Source organism: Camelina sativa, chromosome 2, assembly GCF_030686135.1.
Source record: "Camelina sativa cultivar CO46 ecotype springtype chromosome 2, ASM3068613v1".
Classification (NCBI taxonomy): domain Eukaryota; kingdom Viridiplantae; phylum Streptophyta; class Magnoliopsida; order Brassicales; family Brassicaceae; genus Camelina; species Camelina sativa.
This window is the reverse complement of record NC_141881.1, coordinates 13430347-13442953: the sequence shown is the minus strand read 5'-3', so window position 1 is coordinate 13442953 and position 12607 is coordinate 13430347. Positions and strand designations below refer to the sequence as shown.

Here is a 12607-nt window from a genome sequence, read left to right as displayed (position 1 = left end):
GCAACACTCCAAATGTACATTCGATGTCCTTCCGACACCCCTCATGAAATTATGCAAATAACTTATCTGGTATATACCGTCAGGTAGATAGTATGCCATATTATATGGATGTTAGTTCACGAAGAAATTCACTCTTGGAATATTTCCTTGTTCAACATCATTGAACACCGGTGAATGGTATAGAACGTTTATAGCGTTCAATGTGCCGAGACAAGGCCTACGATAAAAACCCGACCCGTATATACTGACCCATTCTGAACCGAACTTTTTGGTTTTCGGGTTGGCTTCGATTAGAAGAGTTGAACCGATCGGAAACTAAATAAATTTGATCGGTTACCCGAGTTTTTTCAGTTCGGGTACCCATTTGGGTAACTGAGATCTTAATCTTTCTCCTCTTTTTTCGCCGGATCTGCTAAGATTCTGAGTTTGTCGAAGCCACCATCAATGTTCTTATTTGAATTTATGTTTGTAAAAGGTTGAAGATGAGTTAAACTCACTGTTTCATCACAAAACAACGTTTTATTATTATTTTTCTAATTTTTGTATTGGGCTTGGCCTAAAATTCTTTCTTTTCTCTTTTTTTTGGACAGCCCTTCAATGAAAAGAAACAAAATTCGGTTCATTTTGACAAAAAAATCAATATCCAAATTAATTGAAACCCTTCGCGAACCGAAATCTATTTTGGCACACTTTTCAAATAAACGAATACCCGACTACCCAAAATACTCGACCCGACCCGACCCAAAACCCCAAACTCGCAGGCCTAGCCAGGACATCCAAAAAAAAGCATGCCATATCTATAAATCATGAGATGCAACTACTTCAAGAACAACAGTGGTGGTTACCTTATCTCTCCGAGTAAATTGACCTTTCCACGCTGTAGGACAATTTTTCTTAATCAACGGCTTAGCCAGCGTATTTTCCTTATTTTTTGTAGCCAGCTTCTTTTCATCAATTGGTTTGTCTCCTTTTGCAACATGCATATGTTGTTCAATTGATCCAGTTCTTGCATTTTTAATTGTTTAGATTCGTTCCATCTTTGTTGACAACTTCCAAGGCTGCATCTTTACCTTTATTTTTAGACTTTTTCTTAGAAGCATCCCTCCCCATTGGACGACCACTAGACCCTACAGAATTAGAGTCATTAGCATCACTTTCGTAGGATCTCTTAGAACCACTGCTTCCAGAGCCAGTATTTCCTCCTACGTGACTACCATAACGTGGTTGATCATGGATTGCGAGCCACTATTTTATATATTTGAAATTTCCATTACCAGTACTTGAATAAAATTCATGCGGTTTTGCCAATATATTATCCTCCGACCACCCGCTTTGTTGCATACGTTTAGCGTGATCGTAAGCGTCAACCCATTTTTCCAAGCTTTTGTTCATTTAGTTGTAGTGATTTCTGCATGAAACTCTATCACACGGTGTATCAAATGATCCATGCTCATTACACTACTCAACAATTTTACCCTAATATAAATCACATTTTTAGTTTTGGCCAACGATGTTATTTGTTCCATATTTAATCCGCTCACTTAGTAGCACCAAATTTTTCTCAACATTCCATTTAGAGTTTCTCTGATGAGGAGTTGAATCATCTTCATTTGGAATGGCTTCATGAACACCACTCATACCACCAAGAGTCTTTTGTGTAGAAAATTCAGCTCCTCCCGCATTCTTATTAGTTTCATTACTCATTGGAGAAGAAGAATAAAAGGGTGTTTGAGATGAGTATGACATCATCGATCCATGATATAGACGATAGTTTGGAACAGCTGACGGCATGAAGAAATTTTGGTGGATATCCATAGTTTGGTATATGCTAGGGATGGTTGGGAGATTGATTTTAAAACTGATAATTCTTGGGATTTAGGTAGTTAAAACGGTAATTAGAAGAATTTTGGGAGATAAAATGGTTATTATTAGGATCCATTTAAAAAAAGACGGGTAAAACAATAACAAGAGTTTATGAAGGGTGATATCAAAAATATATTATAAAATGTGGTTTTTTGTTTCGTATGTCCAAATTAAATGAAACATGTCTCTATTTATAGAGAATGAAGAATGATGAATTTGGTATAAAAATAATAAAATCATTTTTTTGTATTCTTTAAGAGAATTGATCTCAAATGATTAGGTTAGCTAAAAAATATCTGAAATCTCATCATCCAATAGAAACAATACACATTTCTTATCTAAATATTATCCTATAACTAAAAAAGTAAACTATTTAGAACATGCCACGTGGCGAGCAAACCCACTACTTTTGCGCTTCAACTAAGTTGTCTCCACCTCATCTCTTTTCCTTTTTTCAACACCCTATTGCATTGCTTCAATAGTTGAATTAATTATTGAACAGCCTAAAACTACACCAATGTAAGTAGTCTAAAAGAGCATCTGCATTAGACTCAGTGGATATCTCAAAATATTTTATTTTAATCTTTTTATATAAAATTATTATTTATTTAAAGAATAAAAAAAAATAAACATGTTAGATTGTAACATGTGTCCTGTAACGCCCCGACCACCACCTCTTAGTGGGTCCCATGTCTACTCCAAGTCCATGGGCTCAAATTCCTTAATGGGCCTCAAGTCCTCTCACTAGGCTCGTGAGCCCATCCATATCCGACGGTCGATTTGCTATGTTCGGGAGGCTTTAAAGACTTGTTACCGTCCCTACAAATCACCACATGATCTTTCTCCGTGCTTTGTCTTCACTATCACAGTTCCAACAGTCACTTCCCGGAAGGTCACCCATCCTGAGACTACTCCAGCTCAAGCACGCTTAACTGTAGAGTTCTCTATGGCCACGACTTTGCTATGGTAGTGAAGCATAGTCCGAGTATGAACTCAACCACAAAGCATATTTATTCAGCCTTGATAAAGAAAAGCGTTGCTGTTCTAACTGAAAATTGGTATTGTGACTGTTCTTGGTTAACCTTGCAAACTTATCCCAAGTTGGAGAAACCATTCCCGCCAGAACCTCTCGGCAGTTTGAAACCACCTAAACCCTTAGTATCCTTCATGGAGCAATATTTTAAAAGCTCTTATGCGTCTTTCGCCCGAGCTAGTTATGACCACTTATTGGTCGAGGATTTCTCGAAGCTCGGCTTCAAGCCTGAATCATTCAAGACAACAAAAGGTCTTCCATCCATTGCAAGCTCCTCAAAGTTTTGCACCTTCTTGGAAGACTCATGTAGTCTCAATCTTTACCCTTTATGTACTCTTCTGCTTTTAATTTGTATGAACATCCCTCATTTGAGGTTTTAGATTAATGAAATGCTTGTTTGTCCAAAAAAAAAAGTACCAAAACTAGCAAAAAGGTTATATGATGTCTAATATGATTTTAATCTCGAATAAACATATTTAGATGATGTAAGTGTACACATATTTGGGTGGAAAGAGTGATTGTTTTAGATTTTGATATGTGCAAAAATAAAAACTATAACGCCCGTGAACCGGAATCCTGATTTTGTGGTGCACATCGATCGATGCAGGCTGTGTAGCGATCGATGCAAGGGTCACTTTTGTGGGACGACTTAAGCTATATGTGTGTGTTGTTGCGTTTTAGGTTTTCGAAAACCTTAAGGTCGGGTATTTAAGGGAAAAACTCGACGTTTTAGATGGTTTAGCAACTTTGTCGTTCCAGAGAGAAAAAGAAAGAGAGAAAACTTCTCAAAAGTTCTTATGAGCGTTTTTGGTGAGTTCTAAGCCGTTTTGGAGAGATTTGTCCCTGTGAGTGGAGATATGAGGGTGAGGACGTGAGAGGAGCTTGCTAGGAGTCTATTTTTGTGGGTATTAGAATCAGATTTGTCATTCTTAAAGGTGAGTGTGTGACCATGGTTGATCTAAGCGATTAGATGTGTGTTTTTATGTGATTTTGGGTGTTGAATGCTTATGTGCTCGTATGTGAGTGTTTGTTATGAGTTTTGTGGCCTTTGGAGGTTGGTTTCGGCATCATGGAACTGAGAGGAGACAGAGTAGATCGCGTGTGGCGATGCGTCGTGCGACTGCATCTGTCGACGCAGTTAGAAATTGCAATTGTCGATGCAAGGAGTGCATCAATAGATGTATCTAGGGATTTTGGATTATTGCATCGGTTGATGCAAAGAGTGCATCAGTCGATGGAAGGACGTTGCATCGCTCGACGCAAGGAGTGCGTCGGTCGATGCAAGTGCGTAGAGTCGATGCATGTGTTCAGAATTGTCTGGTTGCTTGTTTCTTTGTGTATTGATTGTGTTTGTCTTCTCTCTTGTGTTTATAGCCCAGTAGATGAGAAGATCGCCTCACTGAGTGTTTATGATAACACTCACGCATCTCATTTGTGTTTGTGGTACAGGTAAAGACAAAGTGTGATCGTGAAATCAAGGCGATGAAGAGGAGGATGTTCAAGTGGTTTATTGATGTGTTTTCTGACTTCTATTAGGTTGCTATAGTCGAGTCGTTAAAATGTTGCTACGTTGCTGGTTTAATGTTTAATAACTTTGTTGGATGGTTTATTATTGTTTATGATGAACTGATTATTGGTTTACTGGTAATTGGATTAATAATATCGTTTTATGTTATTCGTTGTTGTTTGATTTGGGTTAGATTGTTATAGATTATGTGATCACTAGTTTAATAAGATATTAAAAAAATGGGTCAGATTGTTTCAAAAACGAAAATAAATATGAATTAAGATCAGGTATTAAAGGCATTGGGTTTTGGAGATATCTCCATGAATCATAGTTCTCGATAAGTTAAGCAGTTAAAATTAAAGCCTTGCATACTCTATGTGATTGTAAATAAATTATGTAAGCAAACAGGTTTTGGAGAAGCAGTTAAGGTTTATGAATCGGCTATGAAGCAATAATGTGATGCGGGGCAAGTGACTTACACAATAGCCATCAGTGCATATTGTCGGCCTAGAGAAGTATGACAAAGCTGAAAATATTGTTTGTGAAAGAAAAAAAAATGTATAAAAGCTAAATTAAAAAAGGGAAAAATGTCATTAAAATCCCTAAGTCTACATTTTCGTTGATTTAAAGTCCGAACTCTGCTTTTGGAGGAAAAAAACACCAATTATTTGTTGACTTCCAAATAAATCGCAAACTCTCGTTGACTTAGCCATTTGAGGCACAACGTTAAGTGGTCAAACGGAGAAATTAAACGCGGTTAATTATCCCGTTAACGAGATCCGTTAATATCAAAACGATTTTAATGACATTTTTCCCAATTAAAAAATATATATATAACTGAATTAGTTTATATGATAGTTTTAATTCATGGAATTAATTATTATTATTTTATAGCTATATATATGTATATATAACTAGGTTAGGACCCGTTCGATGCGCGGGTTTTAAAAATGTCTACTAAAATAAAATTTTGAAAGAAAATATAAATATTTTTTGTAAATGAAATATATTATTCAGAAATTAATATATAAATATTATTAGTTAAAGATAAGTTTTTACTTTAATATACTAATTTATATTTTTATATTTTAAAATTATTATTACAATTATTATAATAATCTAAAGCTATATTATCAGACACCAAAACTTTTTTCAAACATTAATCATTATGAATAGTATTACGGGAGGTCAAACTCAGGACCAAGCAGAGGAGTAGCTAGTCAACTAAAGACCAATATTGTCAAATTTCAAAAAACGTTCTGCAACTTATTCATGTTTTACATGGAGTTAATCCGTCAACACGTCATTTTATTAGAATCCAAATACAATTTTACTATATGTTTTACCACTAAAAATATGTTTTTACATCCAAAAATAGTTTATTGTTAAAGTTTGCTTTTTATCACCACCTATAAAATGATTTTGTGAACAAATTAAACTAATTTTTGTTCATTTACTTTCAATTTGACGTAGATCTTTTTCACCACTAAAATTTGTTTGTGACATTTTGCATAACCACTAAAACATTTCTTTAAAATTGTTTACTCAAAAAATATTATGGATAAAAAGAAAAAAATCTACACGATTGTAATGAGTTTATGACCAATCCAATAAAATTTGAGAAATTGAAAAATAGTTAATTTGACATAATAAAAATAAAAATTGAAAATTATAAGCACAATGATATATGAGTCTTAGATAATTTAGAGATATAAAATATAAACTAAAAAACAATTTAAAAATACTACAACATTAAAAACATTAAAAATATATATATTACTACAACATAATTAAATTAAAAAAAACAAATATTGATAGTTAGTAAATTTCTTTTTTACAATAAGTTTAGAACATTTACTTTTTAATTTTTAGTTCTTTTTAATATTTTAGTAAATTTAGAATTGACATATGTCAACATCTTATCGATAGAAGTAACATATGTCATGATCTTGTTAATGAGTAACTTTGACATTAAAATTTATATAATAAGATTTTATTTCAAAATTTTAAATAAATATGATTTTTACTAAAAATAGTATATAGAACTGATATGTCTATATTTTGTCTCTTCTAAGCATGTTTTTGTCACGCATCTAGTTAGGATAACTAATTGTTTTGCATGTATTTCTACTCTCTTTTGTACACTTTTCATATTTAGGTAGTTCTTGCATTATCTTCGCATACATCGTGCATTTTGGAGTATTTCAGGTATTTAGGAGACTTTGGAGCCAGGCTGTCTCGAGTCGCGCCATCACTCCGTCATCACACATCCGCTCGGGTCACGCCATCATTCCATCGTCACACATCCGCTCGAGTCGCGCCATCACTCCGTCATCACACATCCGCTCGGGTCACGCCATCATTCCATCGTCACACATCCGCTCGAGTCGCGCCATCACTCTGTCATCACACATCCGCTCGAGTCGCGCCATCACTCCGTCGTCGACTACCGTTTGAGCCGACGCCATCACTCACTCGAGCTACTTCTCGTTCGCACATGTCAGGAAGACGTTCCATCTTACATGCTTCAGGAGATTCCCAAACCGACTCTTCATCTTGTCGTTTTAAGTTTTAGGGATTTTATATCTTTACCAATAAATACGTTTTGTTAAGTCTCTGCGACAACATCTTAGTTTTTATCTCGTTTTTATTTTGTAAGGTTTCCCTAGCCACCAAGAACCGTTCTCAGACTTTGTATCCAGATATCTTTTGATACATTGAGTATTTGCATTTGATTTCTTCTACAAACTTGTTTATCTTATTTTTACCTATCTAAGAATACTTGTTTCAATGTTTTCTGAGTTTGTATTGTTGATGATGATTTCTGGATCTGAGTAGTGCGTTAGTTCTTGAGGATGGGATAAATTAGGTGGAGGATCTTAGGATGTAGGGTGTTTAAGCTTGATTTGTATGATTCCCTTCTGGACTAGAGTTAGAATTACTAGTTTCTCTCTGATCAATTGGAACTAGGTTCGAGACATTTCCGCACCCAAAAGGTGTTCGATGAAATGTCTGACCAACTAGTGCTAGAGACTTACGTTCCTAGCCTAAGAGATTAGTTGTCTAGGATGTTTGTTGACGTGAATGAACTTGTTTGTCATGCCTGCTCGACCACGTTTCTCTAGTGAGATCTAGGCATGGAAGTGGTTGAGTCTGAGTAGCTTTTACCAAGAGATTGGATTAGCTAAGTTGTGATGTTCATTGTTTAGGGATAGATTGCTTGTGGCATGTTAAACACTCTGTAGACTAGGATACTCCACCGACATCAATTACTCCCATCCTTAGGACTTTTATCCTTTTGATTGATATTACATTCCTGAGATTGTTTCGCTTCTTGCTTTTTAGTTCATGCTTAGACTCATTTCTGTTTTTATTAATTTTCATTTCTTGTCTTGCATTCTCGTTTCTAGTTCCAGAACACATTTCCGTTTGCATTTTTTGTCATTCTAGGATTGTTAGAAAAAACACTCTTTTTGAATTGGCTTGACTTGTGATTCCTTGATTGCATCTTGAGTGTTAGCAACATCCCATTTGGATTGACACCTTAAGTACTAAAGCATATAAGGTTAATTGAACCTGCTAGGATAAGACACACAAAAATCCTAGTATCAATTTGGCGCCGTTGCCATTTGGGATTCGTTTTGCTACATTTAAGATTTCAAGTTTTGCAAGATTAAGTTCCGTTACACTTATCATTCTGAGTACTGACTTGCTTTGGTTTTCTGCTTGTTTGTTTTGCATCTCAGGTAACTGTTGATTGCAACCTTGCATGCACACTAGATCAAGAGGGAATCAGAATCTTCTCCCTGCTATCGACGACATCAATCGGTTACAAAGACCACGACAAGCTCGTCAACTCACTGATCATCCCGCACCAATCACTATGGAACAACCTAACGGACCAAATCCGAGACCACGAAACATTGGCGCTGGAGATGCACCGAACACTCATACTCAGCATGCTGGAATCGTCCCTCCCGCCGTGCAGAACAACAACTTCGAAATCAAAAGTGGTCTGATCTCCATGATCCAAGGAAACAAGTTTCACGGGTTGCCTATGGAGGATCCACTCGACCATTTGGACGAGTTTGACCGTCTGTGCAGTCTCACCAAGATCAACGGCGTGAGTGAGAATGGTTACAAGTTGCGCCTCTTTCCATTCTCCCTGGGAGACAAAGCTCATCAATGGGAGAAAAACGTTCCCAAGGGAACCATCACCACTTGGGACGAATGCAAGAAAGCTTTCTTGGCCAAGTTCTTCTCCAACTCTAGAACAGCACATCTCAGGAATGATATCTCCAGTTTCACTCAGAAGAACTCAGAATCATTCTGTGAAGCATGGGAGCGTTTCAAGGGTTACCACAGCCAATGCCCACACCATGGATTCAGTAACGAGTCATTGCTGCGCACTCTCTACCGTGGTGTACTTCCGAAGATACGCATGCTGCTTGACACTGCTTCAAATGGCAACTTCTTGAACAAAGACGTAGATGAAGGTTGGCAACTCGTCGAAAATCTCGCCCAGTCTGATGGCAACTACCATGACGACTATGATCGCACAGTTAGAGGAGATGCTGGCTCTGAGGAGAAGTACAAGAGAGACCTCAAGAATGTCAATGAGAAGCTTGATCGCCTCTTGCTCAACCAACAAAAGAGCATCCACTTCGTATCTGAGGGTGAACATTTTCACGTCTAAGATGGGGAGGGTGAGCAGTCTGAGGAGATCAGCTACGTCCAGAATCAAGGTGGATACAACAAGGGTTACAACCCCTATCAGACGAACCCCAATTTGTCTTACCGGAGCATCAACGTTGCAAATCCACAGGATCAGGTGTACCCTCCTCAGCAGCAACAACAAGGTCAACAAAAACCTTTTGTGCCTAACAATCAGGGATTCGTCCCTAAACAACAGTTCCAGCAAGGATACCAAGCTCCCTAAGGACCACCACCAGGATTCCGCCCTCAACCAGTTCAGCCTACTCCAACCCCAGATCAAGAAATGAAGCAAATGATGCAACAACTTCTTCAGGGTCAAGCTAGTGGATCTTTGGATACTGCTAAGAAGTTTGCTGAACTCAGTCAGCGAATGGAGTGTTCATACAATGATCTTAATGTCAAGTTTGAAGCTCTTAACTCGAAGCTGAAGTACATGGAAGGCAAGACTGCTTCTACCCCAACACCTGGCCAACTACCTGGAAAAGCAGTTCAAAACCCCAAGGACTATGCTACTATCCATGCTATCACCACCCAAGCTGTAGATGTACGGCTCACTGAGGACAATGAGAGTTTAGATGGGGAGGATTTTCTTCAAGATGAAGTTCAGATAAAAGATCCCGTCAAGGTGCTCAAGGATCCAATTGAGTCAGCCAAGCAATCTGATCCTCGAGCTACTAAAGAACCCGCTGCTCCCAAGGATAAACCTGTGAGATTCATTCCTCCACCATACAAGCCACCTTTACCATTTCCAGTGAGGTTTAAGAAGCAGCTTACTGAGAAATATAAAGCTCTGTTCGAAAAACAAGTCAAGGAGATTGAACTTAGGATGCCTTTGCTTGATGCATTTGCACTTGTGCCTCAATATCAAAAGTTTTTAACTACCTTGGTAACCGAAAAGACCAAAGAGAAGGAGGAGATAGCTAAAGGAGCTCAAGCTAAGGCTCTGGAAGATGAGAGGGCAGTGCATGACATAGGTGGGGTTATTCATGAATGCAAGGCTGTTATTCAGAAGATGATTATCCCAAAGAAGCTAGAGGACCCTGATTCTTTCACCTTGCCTTGTTCTCTAGGTCCATTGGCCTTCAAAAAGTGTCTATGCGACCTTGGTGCTTCAGTAAGCCTCATGCCACTATCAATAGCTCAGAGGCTAGGATTCAACGAATACAAGTCATGTAACCTCCGCTTAATATTGGCTGACAGGACTACTAGATTGCCTCATGGTCTATTAGAGAACCTGCCCATCAAAATTGGACAAGCTGAGATTCCTACTGACTTTGTGGTGCTGGGAATGGATGAAGAGCCTAAAGATCCACTAATCCTGGGAAGGCCTTTCTTAGCTACAGCTGGAGCAGTCATTGATGTCAAGAAGGGGATGATTGATCTCAATCTGGGTAAGAATTTCAAGATGAAATTTGATATCAAGGATGCTAAGAAGAAGCCAACTATTGATGGGCAGACCTTCGTGATTGAAGAGAAAGATCAGAAAGATGGGTTTGACATCTTTGAGGGTATCAATGAGGCAGAAACAAGAGTTTGGGTAACCAAAGAAAAAACTCGAAGGGGCACTCAACCGTGTTCCAAATCGAGTGAAGTTGTTGCTCTCCCTAAGCGTCATGACCTGCTTCCTAAACTTCACCAACCGCAAGAGACAAGTCCTCCCGCGCTTGACAGTTTGTCTGAACTCCAAACTACCAAGATTCTAGGGGATTCGGTGAGAGAGTTAAAAGCTATGGTGAAGGAGATGAGTGGGCAAATCAAGAAGCTCCAAGGTACAATGAGAAGTTCTCCTACAAGGAAATTAAGGTGGAGGTTTGGGATAATGAAGAAGAGCAGTTCATTTGTTGTTGAACCTGGGCAGAATGTTAAAGAGTATCTGGCTAGACAAGACATACCAGAGGGGAGCTCACCACCTCTCTATGACCCTCCCAAAGCATAAGGAGTATGCTAAGTCAAGCTAGGGACTTTAAACAAGCTCACTTGGGGGGAAGTCCCAAAGGTATCACTGTAAATATTTTTTAGGATCCTTGTGTTTTTGATTTTCGTTTTTAGTTTTATTGTGTTTAGGAATCTACAGAAGGGAGTACGAGCTCAACGCAAGTATCACTTCCATCGCTACCGTTCACCACCACTCGAGTCGGCACCGTGTGACTCTACCCATCCGGCGATCCCAGCTCGTTACACGACTCAACCGACACAACTCAATCCTCTGTTCCGAAGTATCCCGCTCGAGTCGACCATATCCCACTCGACCGACAAGCTCAACACACGTCCCATCATCGCTGCTGTTTGTCACCCACGACCAGTTCTGACTTGATTCTTCCGAAGCTTTAGTCGCAGTCCCGGAGAACAAACACGCATTTCTCACCCTTCGACTCGAACCTTGTTGTTACACAACACGAGCTGAACTACTCGACTACCGGATCATCCACCTCGCTCGAGTCAACGTGCGTACACTCGACCCACATCGACCAACCAGGTGAGACCACTACTGCGGATCCAGAACACAATGAAGGACAGAGCCAGTACCACGCACCAACTCCTTGGGCGAGCTCAGACTCCTTCTTCTACTACTGAGGTACTCCTACCTTCCATTGTATATACCATTCCATTTCTGCATTGTTTCTGTTGTGATTCTTAAATCCTCCTGCAAATTTTTCTTACACAGGAGACTGTGTATTTTAAGTTTGGGGGAGGGTTTGAGATGATGTATCTGATGTTGTGTTCTGTGATTCTCATTTCAATTTTTTGCATCATATCATGTTTGAGATAGCATCCATTTATTTGCATAGAAAAACCAAAAAAATTGAAAATTTTTGAAAATTTCCACAAAAACAGAGTGTTCATGTAGCTTGCACTTGCATATTAGGATTGAGTCTAGTGTCATTCATATAGGGTTGTTGCATTTAGCATAGGGGTTGATGATGATTGTAACCTTGGTAGCATGCTGAATTCAATAGGATATAGGATCAAGGCCCTTGTTATTAGTTCTTTGATGCATGTTGATTGAATTTGAAAATGTAAGATTGAAGCATGTTCTGAATTGACGTTATTCCCTATCTATCTGAACCTAATCCTGACTTGCAATTATCTTGTTATGCATTGAAGTTGAACTCATGGATACCATATACATACTTGGATTGTCTTTCACATTTTTACCACCTTTGTCAATCCAAGTAGCTGATTCCCATCTTTGGAACAGTCTCCCGCACCCTTAACAAACCGTTCTTTCAAGCCAATTGTATTCTTGAGTGTCAGATCTTTTCCGAGTTGAGCTTGTTAGAAAGTGTTAGATTCTAACCGACAAGAGTAAGATCCTGTGTAGCTCTAGTTCGCATTATCCGGACTAGTAGGACTAGGTGAGAACTTGACATTGGGTATTGGGTTTGGATTTGTGCAGAAAAGTAAAGGGTAGAAAGTCTTAAGGAAGGGGATGTGTTTTCAAAGTTTACACGTCTAGTAAAGGATTTGGGGTGAGCAAAGTAAAAAGA

General features: G+C 38.5%; 1 non-coding gene and 1 pseudogene across 1 annotated transcript; both read right to left on the bottom strand.

The window, feature by feature from the left end:
• Nucleotides 1-797: 797 nt before the first annotated feature.
• LOC147948554 (uncharacterized) lies at nucleotides 798-1791 on the bottom strand (annotated as a pseudogene).
• A 6891-nt stretch (nucleotides 1792-8682) lies between these two features.
• Nucleotides 8683-8789, bottom strand: LOC147948553 (small nucleolar RNA R71). Its single transcript, XR_015585878.1, has one exon. It is a non-coding gene; the product is annotated as a small nucleolar RNA R71 (small nucleolar RNA).
• Between the last annotated feature and the right edge of the window lie 3818 nt (nucleotides 8790-12607).